General features: G+C 42.6%; 1 protein-coding gene across 4 annotated transcripts in view; it reads right to left on the bottom strand.

Annotated features, from left to right (window-relative positions):
• Positions 1-3537, bottom strand: part of MATN2 (matrilin 2) — a 70244-nt gene extending 66707 nt beyond the window's left edge. For 3 of the 4 annotated variants that reach the window (XM_057400517.1, XM_057400519.1, XM_057400520.1), the window contains exon 1: positions 3464-3537. The gene's annotated coding sequence lies outside the window, so the exon portion shown is untranslated. Of the gene's footprint in view, positions 1-2795; positions 2830-3463 lie in introns of those variants that run through there. The other variant, XM_057400518.1, reaches the window with a different exon arrangement.
• Between the last annotated feature and the right edge of the window lie 11648 nt (positions 3538-15185).

Genomic DNA, 15185 nt, shown 5'->3' with positions numbered 1-15185 from the left:
ATCCAAAATGCATTATAGAGCAGTTCCTAGAACGGAGGTGAATGACAACATCTGGTAGTCAGCCAAACATTTCCACAAAGCCAACACAGTACATGAGTACCCATATGCAGAGTGTAGCTGAAGGTGTTACAGGACACAAGAGGGCAAACACATTCTGGAAGACATTAGAAGAGCACTGGGGACGGTGGAAGAACAGTTTGCCTATCCAAGTACAGAGGTCAGATAAGCACATACACATCTTTATGAATTTGTACACTGAAATGTAGAATGTATCAGAAAGAGCAAAGATGAAGAAAGAGCAACAACTGAATTTTGTTGTGAGATGTAAACATCACAGTAGGACTTTTACACAATGGGCTCAGTTATCTAAAGGGCTTAGTGTATATGTACTACTACTATGATTTAATTTTCTACAACTATAATGCAATAAAGAGCATTAAGGGATCCATTACTTATTTTTACGTAAGTCACTCATTTAAATCATAGACTTCCTGCTATCACTGTCACAGAACTAGAAACTACTAAATTATAGAAGTCTAGAACAGACCTCTGTAGCTCATCAGGTCCAAGCCCTGCTCAGAGCTGAAGCTGAATTTCAGTCACTTCAGACACATCATATACAAGTTAACAGTGATGCTGTAGAACAGTGCACCCATAGTATGGTTTACTCTGCATAGTTTCCAGTGGTCAGACAGCAAGCTTTAGCAGCAGGAATTCTTATTTTATGACAGCATCAATCTCCATGTCAGGATTTTCTTGGACAATAGGCCTTTTCATTATCTTTGGGGAAGACTCATTTGCACTTTCTGGTTCCAAATCTGATCTAGACATCAGAGTTTCCACAATGTTCTCAGAAGAGTAGCATGGGAAAACTGAGAAACTTCAGTTCTACCATGAAGAGTAGGTATTTATATAAAAGCATATATTATATGACATATAATACATATGTGGGCTGCTTAGTTTTGTGTCTGTGAAGCACAGTTGCAAACCATAACAGACTGCTAATTGCAAATGGAAAGGCTTTTTTTTTTTTCTTAACAAAACCCAATACATCAGTTCTAAAACTTATCTGCAAACCCACACTGACCCCAGTACCAGCACCAGTGTAAAATAATAATTCGGGGATTAAAACCACTCCATTCCAAATACTCCTTGCTCATAAAGAAAACACAGTCCGGCAATGAGTATAAAATATGAAAGGAGCTTGTTAATGATGCCCAGATTATAATTAAATAGCAGTGCTTAGTGTTTTACCCTCCCTTGGAGATAGTTTGTAAATCAAGGGGGAGTATTTAGATCTGATTAGTCTTTCCCTAGTTTGCCTGGATGATTCAAACATCTTTTACTATTACACAGCTGGGTCCCAGGGTCCCAGCTCATAAGCACTAGAGTGTGTGTTAGTTTGCCATGAGAAATCCCAGTGAAGTCAATGGAAAGACTCATGTAAAGTAATTAGGTGTGAATATTGAGTGCAAGGTTGAGGATCTTAGCTGCAGCCTTGTGTAATTGAGTGCTACATTTTCTTAAGATATTAAATAAATCAAACTTAATTTGATGAACATAATTATAATCATAGTGATATACACTACAGAGGAAAAGTTTTTAAAAATCTGGTGCTTAAAGCTGACACATCTCTGTGAGGAGTCTACCACTCAGGAAAGATTTTGTAGGATTTTAGGGAAAAGATATTAAGTTCTTGATTTACAGAGAATTTATTATGGGATTCAGTATGATAATTTCATCTGAAGTAGTCAGCTGCCTGATAGTAGCACAGCTGTGACACGTAACACAGCATGTCACCTTTTCAGGTCTCAGTCAGAATCATTCACCCCTTGAGTAACGGCCCCAGAAGAAAACCCAAGCATTTAGGAAGCATTATATAAATCTGGATGTTGCATTCATCCCTCTTGGTCAACACTAACCCATGGTTAAACAGTGACAGTAGCCAGCCTGACATGAAAGAACTCTTCTGAAAGGAACATGTGATCATTAGAGATGCCACAGCAAATTTTACGAGATTAAAGAGCACCATCTCGGTTGGGTTTCAAGGGTAAGTATATCAGATGCAGCAAACCATCCCCACTCCTCCCATCTCCAGCAAACGCACTGCTCTCAGGAAGCCCAGGCAGCTCCCACCTGCGTGATAAAGGTGACTACTCCAGTGGACAGCTACCTGCAGGTGGTATAAACTGCATCCCGTCCTGCTGGAAGCTGGTAAAGATACACCTGCAGGCCACTCAGTAACAAAAAAGTAAAGTTTGGTAAAGTCTAGGTAAAGCTTGGCTCTGATTCTGCATTGATTTTAAAATACAGTGCACTCTTCCCTTACAGCACATACACTGTTAAATGAGCTCCTGAAGCATGCACGGGGAGGAGAGTGCTCAGACCATGCAGTCCAAAGGAAAACTAAACATTTCCCCCGCTGCTGAAACACGAGCAGCAAACCCCTCCAGCGGGACCCAGCGAGCACCTAACCCAGCCCCAGAACGCGCCGCGGCCCCTCGCCTCGGCCCCCCGCCCTCCATCAGGCCCCTGCCGCCCGCGGTGCAGCCCCCACTCCCCGTGGAGCCCTCCCCGACAGTCCGCTGGCTCGGGGGAGCGGCTGGGGTGCGGCCGCCGCGGGGCAGGGACCCCGGGGCAGAAGTTGCTGCAGGCCCGGAGGTGTCAGCGATGCGAGCCCCGGCGTGCGGCAAGTGAGGCAGCGGGGGGGCCTGTGCTCCGGGCGTGGCGCCCTGGGCCGGCCTGGCGGCGGTAGAGGCGGGGCGCGGCAGAGCAAGCTGCAGAGCCGGGCTTACCTGAGGGGCTGGCGGGGCCACTCCGCTCGGCGGCCAGAAGCGAGTGCGGGAGCGCCTCCTCCCCGCCCGGCGCGGCTTAGGACAGCGCTCCCCCTCCTACCCCACCAGGAGCGCTGCGGGCTGAGGGGAGCTGCCGCCTCCCGCCAGCCCCCTCCCCGAGCAGCAGGAGCCCAGCTCAGCTGCACCGAGGGGAAAGGAAGGGGCGGCCCGCTAGGGAGACACTGGCTGCCATTCCTAGACCCTCAAAGCCGGCCCTGCCCTGCACGGCCCCGGGACGCAGCGGCCCGTATCTCCTCCGCCACCGTCAGGGACGCGGTCGCGCTCCTTTCCGTCTGCCCGTGAGAGACACGGGCTCTTGCCCTGCTCCGTCCCGCTCGCCCCGTGTAAGGGACGCGGTCCCGCTCCGTCCCTCTCTCCCCGAGTAACGGACGCGGTCCCGCTCCTGCCCGCCTGTCCCGTGTGAGGGACACGGTCTGGCTTTTCGCTCCCTCCCGCCTGCCGTTAGGGAAGAAACTGGAGCGACGGCCCTCACGGGATCCGCTCCCTCCCGTCTGTCTCCGAGGGACGGGGGACACTCTCCCTCCTGACAGCCCCGCTCCTCCTGCCCTCCCCAGGCTCCCGGTTGCGGTAGTCCCGTCTTGGCCCTCCGCTCCGCGCCCGCTGCGCACCTCGGCCCAGCCGCCGGTTCCTCCCCGTCAGACCTTTCCCTGCCCTGCAAAGGCAGCTCCTGTAGCTGCGGGGGAGTGTCGGACGCGGGGTCCCGCTAGAGGAGAGCGGTGTGGGTTTGGTGTGGCGGCTCAGGGCAGGGCCGTCCGCATCCATCCCCGGCCAGCGCCGTGCTCCCTGGGCCGGGCCAGCGCTCCCTTCCAGGGAAGCTGACCAAGGGAAACGCTGGGGAATGGAAATCCCATTCCCCGCGCAAGGACCTCCGGGCCAAGGCAAACAGTCCCCGGTGAATCATGCGGGAGTCTGCCACCGCGGCGAGCCTCCGGAGCCTCTGTCGGGGAATACGCATCGGGCGGCGTCAAATAAATGGGCCAGGTAGAAGGGGCTGTCGCTTCCCTGCTGTCACAGCAGAGGTACACTCAGTAGTGCAGGTGGAAAAAGCTGACTGTGGGGTTTGTATCAATATTTACGTTTTCATTGTGTATGAACAAGATAAAGTAAAATTCCTGCTTTGTTCCTGCGATTTCTCTTTCCTGGGAAAAAACGTCGGTGAAAGGCATTCCAAATGACAGAGGTGAGCCAGGCTTACCGTCACGTCCAGCAGGAAAGGGGTAAAATTGCCAAACCAGTGCATTAGGTGCCAGCATGGTCTGAGAGAGGAGATTTGTATCCCCCGGAGTTGCTGGGATGGTGAACAAACCGCAGAAATCAACAGAGCTAATTTGGGTAAGTTTTCCAAGGCACAATTAATTGTCTGTGAGGCAGGTGTACAAAATCTAATCTTTAAGAAGAGGGGTGTAAATGATGAGCAAATCTCAGACTGAAAGGGGCTGGATTAACCCCACCTTTCATTCTGAGCCCTGGCTCCTGAACCTCTTCTGTATCTAGAGGAAAGGGAAAAACTAAAAAGGCAGGTGAACACTGATACACACTATAGCAAACACAGCAAAGCCAAGTGCAGGATAGTTCACCTGTTCTGTTTCATCCTTTGTAGTGTAGCAGAGGCCACAGTCCATAATGCTCTGTCAACTCAAACACAGAATCTATACCCCTGGAGATTTCACTGTGCTGTGGCTTGAGGCACCAGCTGAGTTGCCAGAGGAAGACAAAAGACAGGAGAGAAAGCGCTGTGGTGAGAAAATGATGTGAATTTGCAGGGGCTTGGCTTGGTGGCTTCAGTTCCAACTTATCCAGAAGAAAACTTAACACTAGCTCTTCCCAGATCCCATGCAGCCTGCTGCTCTTGAACACATGGCGAGTATCCCAGCTGGAGATTGCAGGAAAGGGTATGATGGCAGTGAGAAAGCTTGATAAAACATCTATTTGCCTCATAAAAAACAGCTTAGAGGATGGGGGGATTTTTATTTCACTTTGTTAATGAACTTTGCTTTTTATTTAATACCATACCAGAAGTTCAGTGTATTCCACACATTACAGGCTCTCACTGTCTCTTTGCCTCTTGTCCTTTCTCAAGTGATGAGCTTCTGTCTTCCACAGTGTGACTTCTTTTTTGCTTTGGGAGAGACATCGTTCAGTCTGTCAACATTTGGGAGAATGTGTAGAGGAAAGTTGGAAGGTACTAAGTTAGACAAAGCTGGAGGCTTCTATCAGGCAGTGCTTTGATCTGCAGTCAATTATTAAGTTATCTTAAGATCGCTGACTGGGTATCAGAAGCTTTCTGAGTCTTTGCTTTCCTTTCCTGACTTCTCTCAGTGCTTGGCAGGATAGTTTTCAGTCTGGAAGAAACACACAGTGATGTAGGCTGCTTTTGAATTGTCACAGGCAACCACATAATGTAAAAAACATAGTTCAGAAAGTACATTCTATCTTAAAAGCAGGTGCTCTAGTAAAACAGCAGTGAATTGGTTTTCCTCCTGCTGTTAGGTGTTTGTTTCAGACCTTCCTACTACAGTTAGACACTTCCTACTAATTTCCAGCCTAAATGTATTTATGGCTTTTTTATACTTGTTTTCTAGTACTAACATTGTCTTTCAACCTAAACGTCTCTTTTTATTCTTCAAGGCTTGCTTAGTGTACTTAGTGACAGCAATAATTTTCTCTTTCAGCCTTCACTCTTGTTTCACTCTACAAGCAAGTTCTTGCTGTATATGTGTTCAGCCAGTTCTTGTGGGTGCATGTGGCAAAACTGAACATGATACGCCATCCGAGCTCTCACCAGATCATTTCTATTTACTGAAAATACTTTTCCTGATGTGGTCTAGGATTTCATTATCATTTTCAGTGGCCTCATTACTGTTAATGGCTGATGGTCATCTTTGTGTTCAGTTTATGTGTGCAGCTGCACCTGTTTGCCAGTGAATAAATCCTACCTGATACATGATCTTTCATTTTATACTGTGGTATTCCATGTCTCCTGAAGTTCTTTCATTCTTAAGATCATTTGGTTGTTTCCAAATGAGGTCCTCCTTCTTGTGTGCAATGCCTATTGAATCTTATATGTTTTATAAAAAAATAAAATCCACTTTTGCCAGCCAATTTCATTAATTAAAAAGTTAAATAAGATTCTCAAAGTGATCTTTCAGTAATTGTAAATAACTTTCTCTAACTTTCCCCTTTGAATGCTCCCTCACCTGTTTTCCTGTTGTCAAGAGCTAGATCCATGAGTTAGGTCCATACTTAGCTCTCCTAGTTCCGATTTCAATTAGTAATTTCCACTGTGGCAATGCTTTCCTGAAGTGCAGACGCATTAGGTCCACTGAATTTCCTTTGCCTAAAAAAAGCAGGTTAGATAAGCAAAATCTCATGTTGGGAAACTAATCCTGCATTTATCACTTATTTCACAAAATTTTTAGTTATTCTTTGCTTCAAAATTTGTTTTGAAGTTCTTATTACTACATGGGTAAGAATAAAAGCTGAGATGGCATTTGAACAAATCAAGTTGTTCCAGTTGCTTTTAATTGGGCACCATCTGACTCAAGCCAATTGTTAAGAAAATTTGGTGTGATGCCTGTGCTGTCATTTGGGATGGAAATTGTCTGCTCCCCTTGACATGAGCATGTTTTAAAGTTCATGTCTCTTGCTTGTAGTTGCTGCTGCTTTTGCTTATTATCCTGCCTTCATCTGTGTTGACTATAATAAAATACTTTAAAACAGCAAAGTTTTTTGTTGGGTAGACAAGAAGAAGAAAGACGTGTTTATCGAAGGCCTAGATAATAAAAATTCTGTTAGCTTGTACTGCAAACAAGAAAATACTTAGAACTTTGTAAAAAAAGTTGAAAGAAATACATAATAATAGTTGTTCGTTCAATAAAAAAATCTGCGGCTTTTGCCAGTGGAGGAATTTAGCTTTTTATTTATTGACATGCAAGGTTTGAAATGTTTACAAATAAGATCATAAAGCTGTTACACAATTAAGTGTCTTTATTACTCTTTATTGTTGTCTTTATTACTGACCAGAGAAATCAAACCATATCTTTTAAATCACTTCAGAAGTTTGTATCCCACAGCCTTCTGATTGGAAATATTATAATATACTTGTAATATTAACTCACAGGGCTTATAAGCCACACTGCAGTGCAATTAATCAAGTAAAGTTTCCAATGCATATACAAATTGGAGTGTATCAATGGAAGCACCGTCCTTAACTACATAATTAAAAGATATGCCCTTTCCTGGGCATTGAAATGAAGCTGTCTCCACTGATCAGCAGGTACTTGGTATCTTAAAAACCATACAGTACAAGTTCTTTCTAGTTACAACTGGATATTCAAATTTCTACAGTAGCTTGAAAATAAACTGTATAAATCTTTTCTTACTCTACCAAGCTTTCTAAAAAGGACAAGACAGATTTCTGGTTTTTGGCTTATATGGCTGTTGTGGTTAAAAAAAAGTGTAAAGTAGTGTCATGTAAAGCAGGTATGTTACAGTTGGTCAGTAATTGTCAATTGCTTCATGATTCTCCATTGACATCACTTAAAATCACTTAAATAAAAGAGAAGGGTATAAAGTTCAAGTCTGCATCTAATCTGTTTTCTTGAAGAAAAAGATTTATTTATTTAATAAATTTTATTTATTTATTTAAGAGTTAGATAATATGTTATTTCTCATCATCTCCCCCCCCCAAAACATTATCCTTTTGCTATTTCCCCCTTTCTACTTCAGGCATGCACATAACTTTTCTTTACTGTTTTGAGCATTTCTTCCACAGCTAGCCACCTCCTTGACACTTAAAATGATTCTAATTTGTACATGGTACATTATATAGCCTCTAAAAAGAAACAGATTTTTTTAAAACCCATACTATTTTCTTGCATGCACCCTTTCCTTTCAGCTGTCACTTTCCGTATTTCAAGGAACATGCTGCTTTTTAAAAACAAATTCAGTAAAGATTTAAACACAGATGAATGGCAAAGTTTATTTGTTGCTTGTGGTAGAAAGGACTCACCTGAGTGTTAGTGATGGACTGATGATACGTGAATTGCACAGCAATGTTCATGGTTCATGGTTTGTGAACTTCCTTGTATAAACATAAAACCAGTGAAACTGAAACAGATTAAAGAGTTTGATGGACTATGAATTTGTAAAGAGCCTGCACTTACTCTTCTCCCACACTTCTGTGTTGATTTTGCTGTGTTTTAGTTCCAGGTGTTTGAGGATTAGGATCTTGGCTGGCTTTCTACTTAATTCTAAGATTGACGTATTATACTTAAGGCATCTGAAAAAGGCAAATAACTCACTGGTGTGCATGGCCAAACATCATACAGTCTCAGTTCAGCCCTTTCTGCTTTGCTGTTGCTGTCCCACTGCAGAGCTCCACCTTACTGTGCCATGGATAGCAGCTAAAGTTACCTGCAGTGGCTTAGAGAAATGGGCAGGAGGAAAAGGTTTTGCTTATTGAAGCCCAGATATTGCAATTAACAAATGTTTTCCTACAGAAATTCTCCTAGAAACTCCATTTGGCTCTTCAGTATATTTTGGAAACAGAAAATAAGAACTCTTGCAACTGGTACCTGAAAAGCAAGCATTTGCCTCTTATAGGGGTTACATCCTTTCTTCCTTTTCCTCAGAAGAATTGTGTGGTAGGTTATGATTACTGTCCATCCTGGGCAATGTTTCCTGGGGAAAAAAACCTGTGATCTATGATATCATCTGAGGTGGGACTAAATGAAGTTACATACTGTTGATAAAATGCATACTGAACTCACCTGTGGACAGCAGTCACCTATTTTAACTAGCTGAAAAATTGTCCCAGGATTGCTATTCTGCTAAGTATATTCACAGGCTTTACTGTTGCTGTAACTTTCAATATGTGGACAGTAAAACTGCATTTTCAGCATTTCCCTTAGTAATTTAAGATGTGCCATGCTTAAATTCAACTCCTCTTTCCTTCAGAATCCAAGACAGTAATTTTTTACTCAGTTCCTGGGACAAAATTGAAATCACATATACAAGGAACTGGACTTTTAGATGTTTCAACGTGATCCAGAAAGCATGCAAGTTGCTAGTTCTGAATCAGTCCTTGCACCATGAAGAATATACTAAGCATAGTGATGTGTTTGAATTTTCACCCGTGTCTGGATCTTAAGCAAAATAACAAGGTTCTTCATGAGTCTTAGGTAATGTCTGTGTTGTGCTCAAAATAGGGACGCAAATTTCATCTGAACTACAACTTTGGCAGAATTTAGGCAGTTTGGCTCTTGACCTAGCAGTATTCATACAGAACTACGTAGATCAAAGATTAAAAAGTGAAAACGACATCAACGTAAATTTTGATGGTTCAGATGCCAAGCAAACAAATGGTAGGCTATCCAGCCTGATTCCTGGGTGCTTTTTCGTATCATTTGCAGCAGAAACAACTGTTGACTGATCAGTTCTGACTTGAGATTTACCCTGATTTCATCTTTAATAAAATTAGTTGATGATACTACTACTTTATAAAGGAAGCAGACTGTCTCACAGCAAGTGTCAACACAGTTCTTACACACATATGCTGGTCTGCATTTAAGAAAAGTTAATATAGAAAATATGATTAGTGAAATTTGCCTGGCTCTGAATGACCCAGCTGAAATATATTCTGTTAAAAGGCTATCACGGTAATGTGTGTCAATTAATACAGAGAACTGTGGCTATTATGAACTAGTTTGGTGGTGATTAAATGTTGCATACTGGAAGCATTTCTTCTGTTGGCTATGGTACAGCTATGATGGTGACTCCCAGTTAAATTTGGCTTGTGAATGAACCATTTTGAGAAGTTAATAGGAGGCACCGAAGCTTGCACTGAACTTAGATTTAAAGATAACTTATGGTCTTCAAGTTAAACATGTGTTCAGAAATTTTGGTGGTTTCTTAAAATAATCATCTCAAAAAAATATTTGACTTCTGAAAATTTGGTCCTGCAACACCTAGGTTTTTCCCATTGTGGGAAAATGTCATGAAATTGTGTAAGGAAATGTAGATGTTAATTCCCTTTGTTGCCAATCCTGTTCCAACACCCATAAGACAAGAAGCCTGGTCCTTGCTGCCAGGGCTGTGAGGAGGACCTTGGGAGCTGAGGAAGGGCAGCAGGTCTGCTCATCTCTCCGTGAGTCCTTGTGCTGGTCACCCTATGCTCCTTTTATTGACGTTTTGTACTTATATGGTGTCCTTAAGTCACCTCCTAAATCTCAGTTATTAAAGGCATTGCGTTTCCTGAATTTTTTGGTTGATGGCATATTTTCCAACTCTCTAATGGTTCTTTCAGCCCTTTGCTAACCCATTCCAAGGTTTTTTAAACTTTCTGCTTGAATTATTCACAGCTTTAAGGTATAGGCAAAATAGAATCTTTTCTTTTTTTTTCCTTCACTGATGATTTATGCTTTCTTTAAAGTCATGGATGAAGAATTTTAAGCACCATGGAGTCAAAACCTGATCCTTGCAGAGTTTCTCTTGAAATGCACTCACTCACTGAGTGTTCTTTGCTCACATACAGCAGAGGCTGATCAGCTGTTTTGCAGTCTGTTTCATATGTGCAGTGCTGTTGTTATATCATTCTAGTTCCCTAGTCAAAATACTGTGTTGTATGAGGTAAAGTGCCTAAGGAATATCCATGTCTGTAATGTTTACTCTTGATCTCATGTTGCTCCATTTCATAGCCGCTTTAAATCGGATAGTTTGACAAAGCCTGTGTCCTCAAGCTGTCCTGTGTTTTGTTATCAGTTTTCTGAGTATTGCACTGAATGACAGAATTATGGCAAAATGTAGGTAGGAAGTGACCTGAGAAAGTCCCCAAGGGTGGTGTTCAGCTGGGTACAGTTTGTTGAACCTGGATAGGTAGTAAAAGGATACTGCTAATACTGCCACTGAATTCAACTCCAAGGGAAAAGATACACTCTCAGAAGGATTAATAAATTTCTTTTAGCTTCAAAAGCAAGGAAGAATCAACTATCTACTTTGTTATCTGTGATAAGTATAATGCAGGAATGCCAGTTAGAAACTAAAAAATGTCCAGAGAAGACACCATAGGTTGGGAGTGTGTAGACATCACAGACATGATCGAGGATCACATCTGGAAACGTTCCCAGCTTCTGACTCTATCTGCTCTCATAATCCCTAAGGCAAAGCTGTATTTCCTCAAACATTCACCTCCCCCCTTTTCTCACACACCCCTTTTTGTAGCTCATCTGTAGACTGCTTGTGTAAAATGAACTGGTCCCAGCAAGACTGGAACTGTACTGCCCATGCAGCCTTTTGTACAAGGGCATAAGGCAGCTCTAGCTGGTAAATGTAGCTCACATCTAACTGCTGCTGCTCCACAGCAGCAGTTATGGAAACATATGTTTGTTATGTTGCTCAGTGCTAATAGGAATAGGACACTTACAGACAAGTTTTTCTGAGCTTCACTTTTTCACAGGGGGTCTGATTTTCTAGACCCCTGGAGTATTTAGAATCATAGAATCAAGTTAGTTGGAAAAGACCTTTAAGATCACCAAGTCCAACCTTTACTGAAGGACTTTCAAGTCCACCACTAAACCATGTCACTGAGGGCCTCATCTACACAGTTTTTGAGCACTTCCAGGGATGGTGATTCCACCGCTGCCCTGGGCAGCCTGTTCCAATGCCTGACCACTCTCTCCGTGCAGAAATTCTTCCCAATATCCAATCTAAACCTCCCCTGATGCAGCTTGAGGCTGTTGCTTCCCAGTTTATCGCTTTTACTTGGGAGAAGAGACTGACTGCCGCTTCACTACAGCCTCCTGTCAGGCAGTTGTAGAGAGCAGTAATGTCCCCCCTGAGCCTTCTCTTCTCCAGGTTAAACAACCCAAGTTCCCTCAGCTGTTCCTCATAAGACTTGTGCTCCAGACCTTTCAGCAGCTCCGTTGCCCTTCTTTGCACCTGCTCCAGCAAAGAAGCTTACAGTGTCTGTTCAGCATAATGATACTTCGCCTTTATTGTATTTTATTTGTTCAAACTACTGTGTTGGAACTTTCTATCCAGGCAGAAAAATTGCATTGCAAGGAGAAGAAGAAGCAACCAAAAGATAATGATGTATTATGTTGTGCTTTGGGCTTTTTTTAATGCTAATTCACAAGATTAAAAAGCACAAAGAAAATATACCTTTGGAACAGAAACCAGCCAGTTCCTAAGATGAAAATATGGCCACAGATATGACAGATACCTAAATATCTATTTTTAAAAGGAAAACATTTGCATTAAAAAAAGAAGAAATATCAATAATTTGGAGAAAAACAAAAAAGAAAACAACAACTAGTCTGGTTCATTAAAAGCATTTTGAACTTCTTTAGTTGCTTTGACTTTATGAGAAGGAAAAAGCAGGATCTCACAATTGCAGGAAATTTAAGCTGGCCTATGCAATTGATAAAGCTAATTTCATCCTTGGCTCTAATGCAGTGAAGGAAGTGAAACCTATTCCAATTTTCTAACAGTCTGATGGGGAGAAGCCTTTCTGAACTCACAAAAGATGAATATTTGTAACTAATTGGCAACTCTTGCCTTTGTTCCTTTACTTTCATTGCCCTTGCTGCCCTCAAATGAGTGCATCTGATACTGCCAAGAATGACAGCATTCAAGTAGATAGTACCAATCTCAGAGTGTCCCAACAATTTATTGTTTATCTGGCAGTCTTACACTGGTATACTGGTGATGCACAAAATACAACTATAAAAGTAATTGTCTATCCAGTCACCTTTTCTCTGTAAGGGACAGGACACCTGTTTGTGCTTGCCTCTGGCCCAGAGAGGAGCCTGAAAGATCTATGATCCTTAGATTGTCTTATTAGGATGGCATCTGTATTTTTATGAACACCTTGCCCATCCTGACACTGAAGATCCTCAAAAGATTTGATGCTGAAAGTCTACCAGTGCTGGACCTCTGTCTCTAATTTCATCCTTGCCTCTGCTGCAATGAAGAGACCTGAAATTGAGCACTTTGGAGGGGGAAACAGCTTCAAAATTACAGGTGATCAACAGGAGTTTCTGATGAGGAAGTAGAAGGAATCTCAAAAAAATCTCTCAACCCCTCCAAAACCCAGAAGCATTTGGATACTTGGGCAAAGTTTATACAAAAACAGAAATCTGTTTGATAGTGTTATTAGCGGGATGCATGCAAGTACTGTAATGTAGCACAGCTTACAAGCTAAAAGCTCATCCCTGCTATTGCTGGTCATTTTGACCTCAAAGAGCAAACAGAAGTCCTCTGATAGGTCTGCAGAGACTCTGCCATGACTTCCTCTCAGAGCAGCTTCACAGCTCTTCTGTCTTTGCTGGCTCTCTAGCTTTTCCTGTAAGCCAAGTAGCCAGCCCTGCTCCATGCCTCATTCATCTCCTTGCTGTTTATTCAGCCTTCCAAGCGACCCCGTGTCCTCTGCTCCCACTGATTAGTTAAGTCCAGTCCTGGCTACACAAGATGAACCTTTCATGACTTTCTGAGAACCCTCCCATTAGAAAGATTTGAATAATCTGAAAGAAAAGAAGTTCTTCCTTTAAAATAAACTACGGTTGTAGCTTGTTGTCTAAGATAGAGTTGTAGAACTGCGTTTTTGCTTTGAAATAACTTTGTATCTGCTGGCTGGGTGACGATGAGGTTTTCACTCCTGTTGCCTCAGTATTCCATTCTGCTGGAGGTAGACTCAGGCTGCAGGCAGAAGGTCACACATGTGGCTTCCACACCCTGCTGAACAATTTAGCTGCAAAACTGGCCACGTTGCAGAACTGTTTTGGGTCAAGTCCATGGGTGTGGAGACATCACACATAGCAGAGTCCTTCTCTGAAAGAACTCTAATCCTGATTTATCAGAGCCAAGCCTCCCTTCAGATAACCATGGCTGCTGTTTTGGATTTCTCAGAGCTGTGAACTGAGATAGTGCTGGAACACCTCCCTATCATAGACACTGAGATTTTGCAAGAAATGCTTTTTGATGGTACCTGACTGCAACTTCTGCAGCTAATATAGATATGTAAATGGGAAGGATATAACTTAGCTCCAGAGAAGCAGCCTCTAAGGAAAGCAGCCTCTAAGGAGAGTAGCCTCTAAGGAGAAAACCTCTAAAGAGAGCAGCCTCTAAGGATATAGCAGCTCCAGAGAAGCAGCTTGGAGTTGTCTGTCAGACTAGACAGTGTGGCAGGAATTTAACCAATATTCCTTCAGGTTTAAAATAATACATCTGTAGATGTCTTTGCTTTACAAGTGAGACCAAGGTATCATCCACTACAGCAATAGAAATCTGAAACAGAACTGGTGTAGCAGCTAATGTAACAGGTTACAGGAGCAATTCTACTTCCTCCTGACCCAGCGGGGTTTGTAGCAGTGAACCCTGTCAATGCTCTTGATCTGGCTATCTGTGCTCTTTAGAAGACATACATGAATATTGCCCTCCCATGCTCTGTTCCTGTTGCCACTCTTCTCTCCATTCTGCCCTTACCAATAGCCAAGTCTTCCATCTTGCATATTCCCAAGCATCAGTGTGCAGACTTGTTAATATTACCAAAAATTTGTTAACACTGTCTGTGATGTCCTTCTAGTTGCTATACTTTGGCCAACAGGCCCCATAGGAATGCCTGATTTTGCAAGTGCAGAATTTGGAATTTGTTTCAGACTAGTTATTGTTCTTTCTGCTTCCTTGCCAAGCTTTTCTGTGGCCATTAATCGATCTGACATGGCCTTTGGTAACATATCAAGTCTGAATTGTTTTTAAGAACTGGAGGTTTTCTCAAAGAAGTACAGACAGGCTGACACCTAAAATAATGTTTTAGAAAATGGTATGTACTTAGAAGCACGAGCCATACAGCGCTGGGTTGCCACTACTGATTCTCCTTTGCTTTCTCCAACGCGATGCATGGAAGAGTGTACAGCAAAGGGAAGTTGCATTGTTGCATCAGGAATAAGAGTGTCAGGCACAGATTTGTGCCTTAGTATGTGTAAGATTTGTGAAGCCTTCAGTGCCTTGTAACAGATACTTCAAAAATTTAGAATATTTCAGCAAAGATCTACTGACATTTCTGGCACTATCAAGGTTTAGATTCCCACTTGCTGTTTTTTCCCCCATATTTATGATGTTCCATGTCAACAGACCTTGAAAATATTTTTTTTTCCACTCTTAAGTAAGTTACTAGAAATTATAAATGAAATAAATTATTTCTGTATCAGAGTTGAAGATAAGGAAAGCAGGAGAGAATTTGATAAGCACATGTTCCTAGTATCTGGGAGACAGGAAAAAATGCAAGGAATATTGAAAAAAGCACTCTTAGGAGCAAGCAGTTCCCAAAGCAAG

Source organism: Pezoporus wallicus, unplaced genomic scaffold (assembly GCF_028554395.1).
Source record: "Pezoporus wallicus isolate ANWC-B61680 ecotype Strahan unplaced genomic scaffold, APGP_CSIRO_Pwel_v1 contig_7985, whole genome shotgun sequence".
NCBI classification, from domain to species: Eukaryota; Metazoa; Chordata; class Aves; order Psittaciformes; family Psittacidae; genus Pezoporus; species Pezoporus wallicus.
This window is presented reverse-complemented; position numbering and strand designations above follow the sequence as displayed.